This window comes from Lithobates pipiens, unplaced genomic scaffold (genome assembly GCF_037356315.1).
Source record: "Lithobates pipiens isolate NorthernLeopardFrog02 unplaced genomic scaffold, aLitPip1_a1.2 Scaffold_28, whole genome shotgun sequence".
Lineage (NCBI taxonomy): Eukaryota > Metazoa > Chordata > Amphibia > Anura > Ranidae > Lithobates > Lithobates pipiens.
This window is the reverse complement of record NW_027507789.1, coordinates 151,052,741-151,070,390: the sequence shown is the minus strand read 5'-3', so window position 1 is coordinate 151,070,390 and position 17,650 is coordinate 151,052,741.

Sequence of the window (17,650 nt, the reverse complement as noted above, 5' to 3'; positions counted from 1 at the left end):
CAAGTCTCAGGGACAGAGCAAAGCTGCCACCTCTGCTGCCATAGACTGGAGCCTGAATGCCCATACTGCAGGTAAAGCTCTTACTTAAGAGACAAACTGCTTGTCCCAAAAGATCCTACAGAAGGGACTTCCAACCTTATAAGCGCATTTAGCTGCCCAAGAGAAGGAACTGCGTCCGGGAGAGGCTTGAACCCGGACGGACGCTGCCGAATGCAGAAGGTAAGGACGCCGACCAGGATTCACTGCCATGAGGTATGAGGAAAAAAAGGAGAATGCGGGGGCTGTACTAACCTTTTCTTTTATAATATTCACTAGTCCTGAGGGAGGAGCCAAGGCGGAGCTTGTCACAGGTATGCTGCCATGGAGGCACCAGGAAAACAGTAAAACCAGTAAAAAAACAATAAAATCAGTAAAAAACAATAAAACCAGTAAAAAATCCATAAAACCAGTAAAAATATATAAAACCAGTAAAAATAAATAAAACCAGTAAAAAAATTATAAAACCAGTAAAAAAACAATAAAACCAGTACAAAAACAATAAAACCAGTAAAAAAACATAAAACCAGTAAAAAAAATAATCAAACCAGTAAAAAACAATAAAACCAGTAAAAAAAATTATAAAACCTTAAAAAAACAAAAAAACTGTAAAAATATAAAACCAGTAAAAAAACCATAGAACCAGTAAAAAACCCATAAAACCAGTAAAAAAAACAGTAAAACCAGTAAAAAAAAAAAACAGTAAAACCAGTAAAAAAACAATAAAATCAGTAAAAAACAATAAAACCAGTAAAAAAATCCATAAAACCAGTAAAAAAATCCATAAAACCAGTAAAAATATATAAAACCAGTAAAAAAATTATAAAACCAGTAAAAAAACAATAAAACCAGTACAAAAACAATAAAACCAGTAAAAAACCATAAAACCAGTAAAAAGAATCAAACCAGTAAAAAACAATAAAACCAGTAAAAAAAAATTATAAAACCTTAAAAAAACAAAAAAACTGTAAAAATATAAAACCAGTAAAAAAAACATAAAACCAGTAAAAAAATAATCAAACCAGTCAAAAACAATAAAACCAGTAAAAAAACAATAAAACCAGTAAAAATATAAAAGCAGAAAAAAACAATAAAACGAGTAAAAAAATATATAAAACCAGTAAAAATTATAAAACCACTAAAAAGAACAATAAAACCAGTAAAAAAACAATAAAACCAGTAAAAAAAATATAAAACCAGTAAAAATTATAAAACCAGTAAAAAAACACTAAAACAAGTAAAAAAAATAATCAAACCACTAAAGAACAATAAAACCTGTAAAAAAATTATAAAACCAGTAAAAAAGCAATAAAACCAGTAAAAAAACAATAAAACCAGTAAAAAAAATAACCAAAACAGTAAACCAACAGTAAAACCCAGTAAAAAAATAATCAAACCAGTATAAAAATAATAAAACCTGTTATAAAATTATAAAACCAGTAAAAATCTGTAAAAAATAAAACCAGTTAAAAAAAACAGTAAAAAAACATAAAACCAGTAAAAATCTATAAAACCAGTAAAAAAATATAAAACCAGTAACAAAAATATAAAACCAGTAAAAAAAACAATAAAACAAGTAAAAATATATAAAACCAGTAAAAAAAAATATAAAACCAGAAAAAACAATAAAACCAGTAAAAAAAATAATCAAACCAGTAAAAAAACTATAAAACCAGTAAAAAAAATAATCAAACCAGTAAAAAAACAATAAAACCCAGTAAAAAAATAATCAAACCAGTAAAAAATAATCAAGCCTATGAAAAAATTATAAAACCAGTAAAAAATAATAAAACCAGTAAAAAACAATAAAACCAGTAAAAAAATAATAAAACCAGTAAAAACAATAAAACCAGTAAAAAAACAATAAAACCAGTAAAAAAAATATAAAACCTGTAAAAATTATAAAACCAGTAAAAAAACACTAAAACAAGTAAACAAAATAATCAAACCACTAAAGAACAATAAAACCCGTAAAAAAATTATAAAACCAGTAAAAAAAATCTGTAAAAAATAATACCAGTAAAAAAAACAATAAAACCAGTAAAAAACAATAAAACCAGTAAAAAATATAAAACCAGTAAAAAAAACAATAAAACCAGAAAAAAACAATAAAACCAGTAAAAAAAATTATCAAACCAGTAAAAAAAACTATAAAACCAGTAAAAAAAATAATCAAACCAGTAAAAAAACAATAAAACCAGTAAAAAATCAATAAAACCAGTAAAAAAAACAATAAAACCAGTAAAAAAACAATAAAACCAGTAAACAATATAAAACCATTAAAAGAAACAATAAAACCAGTAAAAAAAAATAATAAAACCAGTAAAAAAAATTATAAAAACCAGTAAAAATGATCAAACCAGTAAAAATATCAAACCAGTTAAAAAAACAATTAAACAAGTAAAAAAATTAAAACCAGTAAAAAAATATAAAACCAGTAAAAATAATAAAACCAGTAAAAAACAATAAAACCAGTAAAAAAATAATTAAACCAGTAAAAAAATTATAAAAACCAGTAAAAATGATCAAACCAGTAAAAATATCAAACCAGTTAAAAAAACAATTAAACAAGTAAACAAATACAAAATACAACAATATAAAACCAGTAAAAGAAACAATAAAACCAGTAAAAAAAATAATAAAACCAGTAAAAAAAATTATAAAAACCAGTAAAAATGATCAAACCAGTAAAATTATAAAACCATTAAAAAAACAATAAAACCAGTAAAAAAAACAATAAAACCAGTAAAAACAATAAAACCAGTAAAAAAACAATAAAACCAGTTTAAAAAATATAAAACCTGTAAAAATTATAAAACCAGTAAAAAAACACTAAATCAAGTAAAAAAAAATTATCAAACCAGTAAAAAAACTATAAAACCAGTAAAAAAATAATCAAACCAGTAAAAAAACAATAAAACCAGTAAAAAATCAATAAAACCAGTAAAAAAACAATAAAACCAGTAAAAAAATCAATAAAACCAATAAAAAAAACTATAAAACCAGTAAAAAATATAAAACCAGTAAAAAAAACTATAAAACCAGTAAAAAAATATATAAAACCAGTAAAAATTATAAAACCAGTAAAAAAACACTAAAACAAGTAAAAAAAATAATCAAACCACTAAAGAACAATAAAACCCGTAAAAAAATTATAAAACCAGTAAAAAAATCTGTAAAAAATAATACCAGTAAAAAAAAAACAATAAAACCAGTAAAAAAATATAAAACCAGTAAAAAAACAATAAAACCAGTAAAAAAATATAAAACCAGTAAAAAAAACAATAAAACCAGAAAAAACAATAAAACCAGTAAAAAAAAATAATCAAACCACTAAAGAACAATAAAACCCGTAAAAAAATTGTAAAACCAGTAAAAAAATCTGTAAAAAATAATACCAGTAAAAAAAAATTAAACCAGTAAAAAATATATAAAACCAGTAAAAATTATAAAACCAGTAAAAAAACAATAAAACCAGTAAAAAATCAATAAAACCAGTAAAAAAACAATAAAACCAGTAAAAACAATAAAACCAGTAAAAAAACAATAAAACCAGTAAAAAAATATAAACCTGTAAAAATTATAAAACCAGTAAAAAAAACACTAAAACAAGTAAAAAAAATAATCAAACCACTAAAGAACAATAAAACCCGTAAAAAAATTATAAAACCAGTAAAAAAACAATAAAACCAGTAAAAAAATATAAAACCAGTAAAAAAACAATAAAACCAGTAAAAAAACAATAAAACCAGTAAAAAAATATAAAACCTGTAAAAATTATAAAACCAGTAAAAAAAACACTAAAACAAGTAAAAAAAATAATCAAACCACTAAAGAACAATAAAACCCATAAAAAAATTATAAAACCAGTACAAAAACAATAAAACCAGTAAAAAAATATAAAACCATTAAAAAAACAATAAAACCAGTAAAAAATATAAAACCAGTAAAAAAAACAATAAAACCAGAGAAAAACAATAAAACCAGTAAAAAAAATAATCAAACCAGTAAAAAAACTATAAAACCAGTAAAAAAATAATCAAACCAGTAAAAAAATTATCAAACCAGTAAAAAAATATAAAACCAGTAACAATTATAACACCAGTAAAAAAACAATAAAACCAGTAAAAAATATAAAACCAGTAAAAAAACAATAAAACCAGTAAAAAAACAGTAAAACCAGTAAAAATAAACAGTAAAACCAGTAAAAAAAACAATAAAATCAGTAAAAAACTATAAAACCAGTAAAAAAATCCATAAAACCAGTAAAAATATATAAAACCAGTAAAAATAAATAAAACCAGTAAAAAAAATTATAAAACCAGTAAAAAAAACAGTAAAACCAGTAAAACCAGTAAAAAAACAATAAAATCAGTAAAAAACTATAAAACCAGTAAAAAATCCATAAAACCAGTAAAAATATATAAAACCAGTAAAAATAAATAAAACCAGTAAAAAAATTATAAAACCAGTAAAAAATAAATAAAACCAGTAAAAAAATTATAAAACCAGTAAAAAAAAACTATAAAACCAGTAAAAAAATAATCAAACCAGTAAAAAATCAATAAAACCAGTAAAAAAACAATAAAACCAGTAAAAAATCAATAAAACCAGTAAGAAAACAATAAAACCAGTAAAAAATATAAAACCAGTAAAAAAAAACAATAAAACCAGTAAAAAAATATATAAAACCAGTAAAAATTATAAAACCAGTCAAAAAACACTAAAACAAGTAAAAAAAATAATCAAACCACTAAAGAACAATAAAACCCGTAAAAAATAATACCAGTAAAAAAAAACAATAAAACCAGTAAAAAAATATAAAACCAGTAAAAAAACAATAAAACCAGTAAAAAATATAAAACCAGTAAAAATAAACAATAAAACCAGAGAAAAACAATAAAACCAGTAAAAAAAATAATCAAACCAGTAAAAAAGCTATAAAACCAGTAAAAAAATTATCAAACCAGTAAAAAAAATATAAAACCAGTAAAAATTATAACACCAGTAAAAAAAACTATAAAACCAGTAAAAAATATAAAACCAGTAAAAAAACAATAAAACCAGTAAAAAAACAGTAAAACCAGTAAAAATAAACAGTAAAACCAGTAAAAAAAAACAATAAAATCAGTAAAAAACTATAAAACCAGTAAAAAAAATCCATAAAACCAGTAAAAATATATAAAACCAGTAAAAATAAATAATACCAGTAAAAAAATTATAAAACCAGTAAAAAAACAATAAAACCAGTAAAAAAAAACAGTAAAACCAGTAAAACCAGTAAAAAAACAATAAAATCAGGAAAAAACTATAAAACCAGTAAAAAATCCATAAAACCAGTAAAAATATATAAAACCAGTAAAAATAAATAAAACCAGTAAAAAAATTATAAAACCAGTAAAAAATAAATAAAACCAGTAAAAAAATTATAAAACCAGTAAAAAAAAACTATAAAACCAGTAAAAAAATAATCAAACCAGTAAAAAATCAATAAAACCAGTAAAAAATCAATAAAACCAGTAAAAAAACAATAAAACCAGTAAAAAATCAATAAAACCAGTAAAAAAACAATAAAACCAGTAAAAAATATAAAACCAGTAAAAAAAAAACAATAAAACCAGTAAAAAAATATATAAAACCAGTAAAAATTATAAAACCAGTCAAAAAACACTAAAACAAGTAAAAAAAATAATCAAACCACTAAAGAACAATAAAACCCGTAAAAAAATTATAAAACCAGTAAAAAAATCTGTAAAAAATAATACCAGTAAAAAAATATAAAACCAGTAAAAAAAATATAAAACCAGTAAAAATTATAAAACCAGTAAAAAAACAATAAAACCAGTAAAAAAATCAATAAAACCAGTAAAAAAACAATAAAACCAGTAAAAAAATATAAAACCTGTAAAAATTATAAAACCAGTAAAAAAACACTAAAACAAGTAAAAAAAATAATCAAACCACTAAAGAACAATAAAACCCGTAAAAAAATTATAAAACCAGTAAAAAAATCTGTAAAAAATAATGCCAGTAAAAAAAACAATAAAACCAGTAAAAAAATATAAAACCAGTAAAAAAACAATAAAACCAGTAAAAAAACAATAAAACCAGAGAAAAACAATAAAACCAGTAAAAAAAAATAATCAAACCAGTAAAAAAATTATCAAACCAGTAAAAAAAAATATAAAACCAGTAAAAATTATAACACCAGTAAAAAAACAATAAAACCAGTAAAAAAACAATAAAACCAGTAAAAAAAACTGTAAAACCAGTAAAAATAAACAGTAAAACCAGTAAAAAAACAATAAAATCAGTAAAAAACAATAAAACCAGTAAAAAAAATCCATAAAACCAGTAAAAATATATAAAACCAGTAAAAATAAATAAAACCAGTAAAAAAATTATAAAACCAGTAAAAAAAACAATAAAACCAGTACAAAAACAATAAAACCAGTAAAAAAAACAGTAAAACCAGTAAAAAAACAGTAAAACCAGTAAAAAAAACAATAAAACCAGTAAAAAACAATAAAACCAGTAAAAAATCCATAAAACCAGTAAAAATATATAAAACCAGTAAAAATAAATAAAACCAGTAAAAAAATTATAAAACCAGTACAAAAACAATAAAACCAGTAAAAAAACAATATAACCAGTAAAAAATATAAAACCAGAAAAAACAATAAAACGAGTAAAAAAAAATATAAAACCAGTAAAAATTATAAAACCACTAAAAAGAACAACAAAACCATTAAAAAAACAATAAAACGAGTAAAAAAAAATAAAACCAGTAAAAATTATAAAACCAGTAAAAAAACAATAAAACCAGTAAAAAAAACAATAAAACCAGTAAAAAAAACAATAAAACCAGTAAAAAATATAAAACCAGTAAAAAAACAATAAAACCAGTAAAAAAAATATAAAACCAGTAAAAATTATAAAACCAGTAAAAATTATAAAACCAGTAAAAAAACACTAAAACAAGTAAAAAAAATAATCAAACCACTAAAGAACAATAAAACCTGTAAAAAAAATTATAAAACCAGTAAAAAAGCAATAAAACCAGTAAAAAATATAAAACCAGTAAAAAAACAATAAAACCAGTAAAAAAACAATAAAACCAGTAAAAAAAATAACCAAAACAGTAAACCAACAGTAAAACCCAGTAAAAAAATAATCAAACCAGTATAAAAATAATAAAACCTGTTAAAAAATTATAAAACCAGTAAAAATCTGTAAAAAATAAAACCAGTTAAAAAAAACAGTAAAAAAACATAAAACCAGTAAAAAATCTATAAAACCAGTAAAAAAATATAAAACCAGTAACAAAAATATAAAACCAGTAAAAAAACAATAAAACAAGTAAAAATATATAAAACCAGTAAAAAAATATAAAACCAGAAAAAAACAATAAAACCAGTAAAAAAAATAATCAAACCAGTAAAAAAACTATAAAACCAGTAAAAAAAATAATCAAACCAGTAAAAAAACAATAATCCCAGTAAAAAATAATCAAACCAGTAAAAAATAATCAAGCCTAGGAGGAGCGACGTACTGACGTCACCGCGATCTACGCTGGACCCGGAAGCGACGGGCAGCGTTACTAAGCCGGCCGGCGAATTTGTTTGTTTTACAAAGCAAAGTTTTTTCTACTTGATGTAAGTGCAATCTTTTTTATTATATTAAATTTCGTGACTATATCACACTATGGCGATTCCTTTCGTTATTATATGTGCTGGGCAATGAGCGGTGTGGCCGTAGGATTTTTCTAACCATTGGAATAAGCGGTGTGGCCGTAGGATTCTTCTAACCATTTGAACCAAGCGCTTAAAGAGGATACACCCTCCATGCAGTCCTGACTCAGAGGAAGCGTTTTTGATTTGGCGATATCTGGTCTCTGAGATGGGATCAGTGTAGCTGGTAAGCGGCAGTAGTGTTGGTGGTGGAAGTCCTCTTTTTTCCTGCAAACTCTGATGACACTTTTCCTATATCGGTGTGGTGTGTTTAAAACACGTTGGAGATTACAAGCAAAACGTTTTTTGTTGATGGGATGATGGACTAATATTTGAACATTAGTATATGCATTTCCCTGTCTGCACTTTGTTAATATTTTTTGATTTCATGCTTTATTTATTCACTCATTTGCTTCACATAGCATTTATCGGATCAGTATAGCGCAGCTTATTTGGGAATAATGTTTAATAGTTAGTTATAAAATTTTGCAAACAGGTCATTTTTCTCCTTCATTGAAATGCGCTGATGAGGCGGCGCTGGTGGGCACTGATGGGCTGCACTGTTGGGCACTGATAGGCACAGTTAAGGTGGCACTAATAGGCACAGATAAGGTGGCACCGATGGGCACAGATAAGGCAGTACTGATGGGCACAGATAAGGCGGCAATGATGGGCACAGATAAGAAGGCACAGTTGGGTGGCACGGATGGGTGGCCCGGATGAGTGGCACAGATGGGTGGCATGGATGGGCACTGATGGGTACCACTGATAGATGGGACTGATGGGCACTGATAGGTGGCACTGATATGTGGCACTGCTGGCACTGATGGGCGGCACTGCTGGGCACTGATGAGTGGCACTGCTGGGCACTGGTAGATGACACTGATGGGCACGGATATGTGGCACTGAGGTGCAGCACTGTTTTTGCGGCAGATTGTGGGCACTGATAGGTGGCACTGTGGGCACTGATAGATGGCACTGTGGGCACTGATAGGTAGCACTGTGGGCACTAATGGGTGGCACTGTGGGCACTAATGGGTGGCACTTTGGGCACTAATGGGTGGAACTAATATTTCATTTTGTCCCCTACTTAGGTGGAACTGGCAGGGGGCAGGTGGGCACTGATGATCTGGCCGTGATCGGAACTGATGTCCCGATCACGGCCGCTGGTGATCTGCTTTTTTTTTCTCCTCGCTCTGTCAGCGCGAGGAGGAAAAATAGCCGATTACCGGCTCTGTTTTGTCACATTATCAGCTGTCATTGGCTTACAGCTGATCACGTGGTAAGGGGTCGGGATCGACCCCTTGCTCCGATCCGTGATCAGGCGAGTCTCGTAAACTCGCCGATCACAGAGAGTGCCGTGCGCGCCCCTCAGGGGGCACGCAGGCCGCTCGTGCACGGGACGGCGTTAATAGACGTCGTCCCGGCAAAGCAGATTCGCGCTGTAGCCGTCATTCGGCTATAGCGCGGATCTCTAGAGGTTAAAGTAATAAAAACAATAATCCCAATGTACATATGGCAGAATAAAAAAGCCAGGGTAAATAACAATTTGCTAACCAGGAAAAAAAAAAGGAGGGATGGCATGCCCGGATGTAAAAAGGTATTATAAGGCAATTATATTAGCAAGATTAGTTGAGTGGGCAAATGTAAACACTAATAAGAGATGGGTAAAGATGGAAGATGCATTCTACACAACACAACTTCAAAAAATTATTTGGATTCCAACAAAATTTAGAACACATAGAATAAATATGCACAAGTTAACTAAAATTGTACTTAAAACATGCGATATGCTGTATCGAAAAGAAAAATGGAAATACAATTCCCCGTTAATTTCATTAATGGGCACCAATTTTTTTATCCCGGGGAATGGGACACGGATGGGAAAACAAATGGGGAGCAAACAAATTAAAGGATATCACAATTCACGGGAAAATGATGACGAAGCAAGACCTAATTAGGTCTCACGGGGTGGCATTATTTAAATGATTGGGACTATTTACAAATAAAGCAGTTTGTGAGCACAATCCCCCAACCAATCAGAGATGAGAAAGGATTAACCCCAATAGAAAAGCTTTGTAATAAAAAAAAATACCAGTAAAACACAGAATATCCCAAATATATGAAATTCTAACACTTAGAAGGCCACGGGACCCTACCCTTCATAAATGGGAACACGATATGGGCACAAAATGAGATGAAACACAAATGGTAGGTGCAGTACAGAACTATGCAACGGATATATCCTCGATAGAGGCAAATTACAAGTGTATGGTGCGCTGGCATTTGACTCCAGTTAGAATCAATAAATTTCTTCCAAATAACTCCCCACAGTGTTGGAGGAATTGTAATCAATTAGGAACATCAATGCATATATGGTGGGACTGCCCGCAGTTAAAAGAATACTGGCAAGGAATTCTAGAATACACAGAGAAGATATCGGGGAAAAGATTCCACAATACCCCTGGAATTTTTGTTCCATGGGACAACTAAAACTTTGAAACAATTTAAGAAAACTTTGGTCCCGTTTCTGCTCAACGCCGCAAAAGGACTTATCCCGAAAAAATGGTTGTGCACTAGGAAACCAACCATGAAACAGTGGTTACAGAGAGTGGAATATATTAGCAATATGGAATACCTAAGCAATGCTGAGCGGGAGCGGATCAAAGCTTTTAGAGCTAATTTGGATGAATTGGAATATTTTCAAAACGTCTGAAAAGTATTTGCAGCGAATGATAGATATCGGCAAGTAGAAAGGCAACAAGGATAACAGATCGGGGAGGGAGGGTGGGGAAGTAAGGGGGGCTTTGTGACAGGAGATATATCTATATATAAATGAATAATGTTGAGAAGTAATTTACATATTTCTGTCATGTATATGCATAACATTCAATAAAAGAATAAATTATAAAAAAAAACAGTAGAAAAGCAATAAAACCAGGAAAAAAATTATAAAACCAGTAAAAAACAATAAAACCAGTAAAAAAATAAAACCAGTAAAAAATAAAACCAGTAAAAAAAATCAATAAAACCAGTGAAAAAATTATAAAACCACTAAAAAAAAATCCATAAAAAATCCAGTAAAAAAAAAATTAAACAGAAGATGGCAAAAAAAGGTACCCACTCTCCAAATAACGGCCCCTCCGGTGGGAAAACGCTCTCTCCCTCTACCCCATCCTCTCGCAGCCCTGTTGAAACCAAGCCTAGGCTGGATGAGGAGGGATTGAGCCCGGCTATCAGTCCGGCCTCTGACTCGGGGGAGGACACGAGGGACTTGCCAGAGTCAATTGAATCTTATCCCACGCAAAATTAACCTGTACTAGATACAGGTTTAAAAGACATGTTGCTCTCACTGCGAAGCACATTACAATCAGATATGGCCACCTGTATCAATAGCAATACACAAGATCTGGGTAACAAATTAGACCACATTGAGACAAAAATGGAGGAATATTCTGTCACTATAAACGACTTAGTGGACGCTCATGATGAGAGAGAGATGGGCTTAAGGTGAAAATGGCGGATATGGAGGACAGGTCTAGACTGGACAACTTAAAGATTAGAGGAATCCCTGAATCAGTACAGCAGTCAGACCTGTCCCTCTATGTCGCCACAATGTTCAAAGCCTTGCTCCCTGATCTCAGTGATCTTGATGTTACAATTGACAGGATTCATCGCCTGCCAAAACCATCACACATATCAGAACAAGCACCTAGAGATGTGCTACTCCGGTTGCACTTTTTCCATATCAAAGAGCAACTTATGGTGATTAGGGATGAGCCGAACACCCCCCGGTTCGGTTCGCACCAGAACGTTCGAACGGACCCCAAATTCGTACGAACGTTAGAACCCCATTGAAGTCTATGGGACTCGAACGTTTGAAATTAAAAGTGCTAATTTTAACTGCTAATATGCAAGATACTGTCCTAAAAAGGGGTTGGGGACCTGGCTCCTGCCCCAGGGGACATGGGTCAATGCCTAAAATGTTTTTAAAAATGGCCGTTTTGGCGGGAGCACTGATTTTAATGACGATTAAAGTGAAAAAAAGTGAAATATTCCTTTAAATATCATGCCTGGGGGTGTCTATAGTATGCCTGTGAAGTGCCATGTGTTTCCCGTGTTTAGAACAGTCCCTGCACAAAATGACATTTAACGGAAATAACGTCATTTAAAACTGCTTGCGGTTTTAATGTTATATCTGGTTCCTGCAATATGGTTGAAAATCATTGAGAAAAATGGCATGGGTAGCCCTCCCTGCCCATTACCAGCCCCTTTGGGTCTTGTACGGATATTAAGGGGAACCCCGTACCCATATTAAAAAAAGGAAAAATGTGTGGCCCCCAGGCCCTATATACTCAGAACAGCAGTATACAGGCGGTGCAAACAAGACAGGGACTGTGTAGATTTGTTGTGTTAAGTTGAATCTGTTTGTAATTTTCAACTGGTACATTTTTAAAGTGTAGCTCCAGTCAAAAAATCTATTTTTAAGCTTTTTGGAAAACATAGGGAAGGGTTATCACCCCTGTATAATTTGTTTTGCCGTCCGTCTTTTTTCATCTCACTTCCTGTTGTCTCCTTCCGTTTGCAAGTAGGAGATGTTTGTAAGTTGGATGTTTGAAAGTAGGGGCCTGCCCTATATGGCGGAACAAGGTGTTGGTTTTGCCACAACATTGTAAGCCCTCAAAGTGACTCTTGGTGGGCGCTGAAGCGCCCTGCTGTGAACGATTATATCAAGAATTGTAATTACATGCCATTGTTAAACAGTGGTAGAAAAATTGACCTTTGGTGGTTGTGGTGCTGGTGCCACAACACTATAAGTCCTCACAGTTACTCTGGGTGGGCACAGGAACGGGCCCTCCTGTGAAATATTATATCAAGAATTGTAATTACATGCCCCTGTTAAACAGGGGCAGAAAAATTGGGCCTTAGGCACTGGTGCTGGTGCCATGACACTGCAACCTCTCCCATATACTCTAGTTGTAGTGCAGGAATGAGCCCTGCTGCAAAGCATTGCATCAAAAATTGTAATTAAACGCCCCTGTTAAACAGGGGCAGAAAAATTGGGCCTTAGGCACTGGTGCTGGTGCCACGACACTGCAACCTCTCCCATATACTAATTGTCTGAAAGCATCGGTCAGACGGCCACCTTCTCCACCGCTCCTTCTGACCGATGCCTCAGCAACACGTTGTCCAGGACCAGGAGTTTGTACCCTCCCAGTCTCTGGGAAACGCGTTGCACAGACCTTTCTGCAAGGCCTCCCGGAGATGTCTCATCCTCTGCTCCCTCTGCGACGGCAAGATAAGGTCGGCAACCTTACCCTTGTACCGTGGATCAAGGAGAGTGGCCAGCCAGTAATGGTCCTTCTCCTTGATCCGAAGAATACGAGGATCCTTCCGCAGGCTTTGCAGGATCAGGGAGGCCATGCAGCGTAGGTTAGCTGAGGCATTCGGTCCGGAGTCCTCTGGGTCACTAAGGACAACATGATCCGCAGCTACCTCCTCCCAGCCACGTACAAGTCCACGGGTTTCTTGGGACTGTAAATCATCCCTACAAGACTGCTGCTGCTGATGCTGAGTGCCAGCCTCCACATCCATGCTGACACAATCATCCTCCTCCTCCTCATCCTCTTCCTGTGTGATGGGTGGCACAGCAGGAACACTGTCTGGATAAAGGGGACCTTGAGAGGCAAGGAAGTCCTCCTCTTCCTGCCTCTGGTGCCCTGTCCATTATTCCACGCAGCATATGCTCCAAGAGGTGGACAAGAGGTACAGTGTCACTGATGCATGCACTGTCGCTGCTCACCATCCTTGTGGCCTCCTGAAACGGTGACAGGACAGTGCATGCATCCCTGATCATGCCCCACTGGCGTGGTGAGAAAAAAACCGAGCTCCCCTGACCCTGTCCTGGTGCCGTAGTCGCACAGGTACTCATTTATGGCCCTCTGCTGCGTGTGCAGCCGCTGCAGCATGGCCAACGTTGAGTTCCACCTGGTGGGCATGTCACATATAAGGCGGTTCTTGGGCAGGTTCAACTCCTTTTGGAGCTCAGCCAGCCGAGCACAGGCATTAAATGATCGGCGGAAATGCACACAGACTTTCCTGGCCTGCTTCAGGACATCCTGTAAGCCCGGGTACCTGCCCAAGAACCGCTGCACCACCAGGTTAAGGACGTGAGCCACACGGGGCACATGGGTCAGTTGTCCCTGTCGGAGAGTGGAGAGGAGGTTGATGCCATTGTCGCAAACAACCATTCCTGGCTTAAGCTGGCGTGGCGTCAACCACCTCTCGGCCTGCCCCTGCAGAGCTGACAAAACATCCGCCCCAGTGTGGCTCCTGTCCCCCAAACAAACCAGCGCAAGCACGGCATGGCATCGTTTTGCCTGTGTACTTGCGTAGCCCCTGGAACGCCTATGGAGCACCGCTGGTTCTGAGGACAGAGCACTGGAAGAGGCCATGGAGGAAGAAGAAGAGGAGGGGTGGAGGAGAGAGGTGTGTCACAACCAATAGTAGCATTTTGGAGGCGTGGTGGCGGAACAACCTCCAACACTACTGCACCTTGTCCTGCAACCTTCCCAGCTGTCAGAAGAGTGACCCAATGGTCCGTGAAAGACAGGTAACGTCCCTGTCCATGCCTGCTGGACCATGAGTTAGCGGTAATATGCACCTTACCACTGACCGCCCTGTCCAGGGAGGCAAGGACATTGCCTTCCACATGCTGGTAGAGAGCCGGAATCGCCTTCCGTGAGAAAAAGTGGCGTTTGAGGACCTGCCACTGAGGAACCGCACATTGTACAAACTCACGGAAGGGGGCCGAGTCTACCAACTGAAAAGGCAGCAGTTGAAGTGCTAGCAATTTAGCCAAGCTAGCATTCAACCGCTGGGCATGTGGATGGCTGGGAGTGAACTTCTTTTGCCGGTCCAGCAGCTGGGGTAGGGACATTTTCCTGCTATAATCGGATGTGGGTGTACTGCTAGCAGAGTGCCCGGAAGCACTTGGCTGTGACACACCTAATTCTACACCTTCATTCCTCTCAGAGCAGGTTTCAGAGAGGACTGAAGGTCTAGTGGGGTTGGAGATCCCAGCTGATGAGGAGCAAGGAGAGGTCCGCTTTGTTCTTTGGTGTGGGTCTTTGAGGTATGCTTGCCAATGAGCTGCATGGCAGGTCAACATATGTCTGGTCAAGCATGTGGTGCCCAATCGGCTGATGTTTTGGCCACGCGAGATACGCTTGAGACATATGTTGCAAATAGCAGCGGTGCGATCTGATGCACTCGTCTCAAAAAAGGCCCACACCAAAGAACTTTTAGAATAACGCGCAGAGGCAGCGCCCTGCACAGGCGGAACTCTGCGGTGTGATTCAGTCGGTGTGCTGCCCCTAAGCTGGCCCCCGGAGGGCATCCTGCCTCATTAGACATGTGCCTCCTCCTCCTCCTCTCTCCTACCAGGCACCCACCCGTGGAGTCAGTGCCCTCATCATCCCCTCCCTCTTCATCGCTGGAGCAAACCTGGCAGTATGCTGCAGCTTGTGGAACATGACTGCCAGATTGCTGTCCTTCTTGAGCATCCCCTCTCTCTGCATTCACGCTACTGCCTTCCTCTAGCTGAGTATCATCATCAGAGCCTACAAAACACTGGGCATCCTCCTGGAGCATGTACCCAGCACTGTGCTCAAAGAGTTCAGGAGACTCCTCAGGAGGACGTGGTGGATCTAGGGAAGGAGTCACTGATGATGACATTGAGAGGAGGGAAGACGATGCGTTGGCAGCTGCTTTGCTAGTACCCTGAGCCTGGGTGAGAGAGGATGAGGAGGATGAAGAGGGCTTCGCCATCCACTCTACCAAGTCGTTGGCATGTTGCGGTTCAACATGTCCAGCTGCTGAAAAGAAGGACAAGCGTGTCCCATGGCCACGTGCTGATGATGACGATGCACCGCGTCCACGACCAGCACTGTTGTCTCTAGACACAGAGCCTGCTTGCCCTCTTTTATCGGCTCGCGCCTGTCTGCCTCTCCTTGCTGGCCATCCAGACATGGTAATGGCCTGAAGGGAGTTGGGAAAACCAGCAATTGGGTAGTGTATATTGTGCTGGAGGCACACACAACATCCACTAACTCCTGCAGATGGCAAATGGCTCAATTAGATAAGAGCTATGTAGGTGGATATAGCGGTGTATACTGGGTTCAGAGCACGCAGACAGCACGCACAATCTCCTACAACTGACTGCAAGCTCTATTTAAAAAGAGCAAGATAGTTAGCTATATAGGTGGATATAGCGGTGTATACTGGGTTCATAGCATGCAGACAGCACGCACAATCTCCTACAACTGACTGCAAGCTCTATTTAAAAAGAGCAAGATAGTTAGCTATATAGGTGGATATAGCGGTGTATACTGGGTTCAGAGCACCTTGACAGCACGCACAATCTCCTACAACTGACTGCAAGCTCTATTTAAAACAAGCAAGATAGCTAGCTATATAGATGGACATAGCGGTGTATACTGGGTTCAGAGCACGCAGACAGCACGCACAATCTCCTACAACTGACTGCAAGCTCTATTTAAAACGAGCAAGATAGCTAGCTATATAGATGGATATAGCGGTGTATACTGGGTTCAGAGCACGCAGACAGCACCCACAATCTCCTAACACTGACTGCAAGCTCTATTTAAAACGAGCAAGATAGCTAGCTATATAGATGGATATAGCTGTTTATACTGGGTTCAGAGCACGCAGACAGCACGCACAATCTCCTACAACTGATTGCAAGCTCTATTTAAAAAGAGAAAGATAGTTAGCTATATAGGTGGATATAGCGGTGTATACTGGGTTCAGAGCACGCAGACAGCACGCACAATCTCCTACAACTGACTGCAAGCTCTATTAAAAAAAAAGAAATATAGCTAGCTATATAGGTGAATATAGCGGTGTATACTGTGGTCAGGGCATGCAGACAACAACCACTACAGAAGAGCAAGAACGAAAAAAACGGCCGATAACGATCAGTGTATACTGTGTTAAAGGTACACAGAACACCCACTAACTCCTACAGACACCAACACACTACACAAGGCTGCCGCGCTGGCGGCCTTACATAGTGTGGGGCGTGTACTACACAGCCTGAGCTATGATTGGCCACAGGCATCCTGCCTGTGGCCAATCATGGCTCTCCTCGCTGTCGGCGCTGTGATTGGCCAAGCATGCGGGGTCATAGTGCATGCTTGGCCAATCATGAGCCAGCAATGCACTGCGATGGATCAGTGCATTGTGGGCCGTGAGCGCCACACGAATTTGGCGCGAACGGCCCATAACGTTCGGAATTCGCCGAACGGGTGAACATGAAGCTCATCCCTAATAGTGATCATGAGGAAGCAACAATTCCGCCACCATATCACCAATTACAGTTTTTCAGTGATCTGTCACAGTACACTCTACAAAAGAGCAAAAGCCTCATCACTGTGACAAAGATTTTGAGCAACCATCAGATTGTCTACCGATGGGGTTACCCAACGAAACTTTCAATTACAAGGAATAACCGTTCATTTACTGTAACGTCTTTGGAAAAAGGCATTGATTTACTTAGAGAGTGGGTCATCTTACCAGACGAAGAAGGCGACAGCACCCCACACAGAGTAGAACAAGACTGGAAACAAGTCACTGGCAAAAATGCCAAATCTCACATTTAAAGGAAGGCTGTATGGGCTCTTGATCCTCCGTCCCCGGGCAGAGCAAATTTTATTCCAAGATCGAACTAATTCCCCAATTACACGTTGTAGCACAGTGCTGCCTTTGGAAGGATTGGAAACTTCCTAAATGTTGGTTTATGCATGGGGTGAAGGAAATTCACTCCATGCGCTATTGTTTGTTTTGTTTTCTCTTTATTTTTA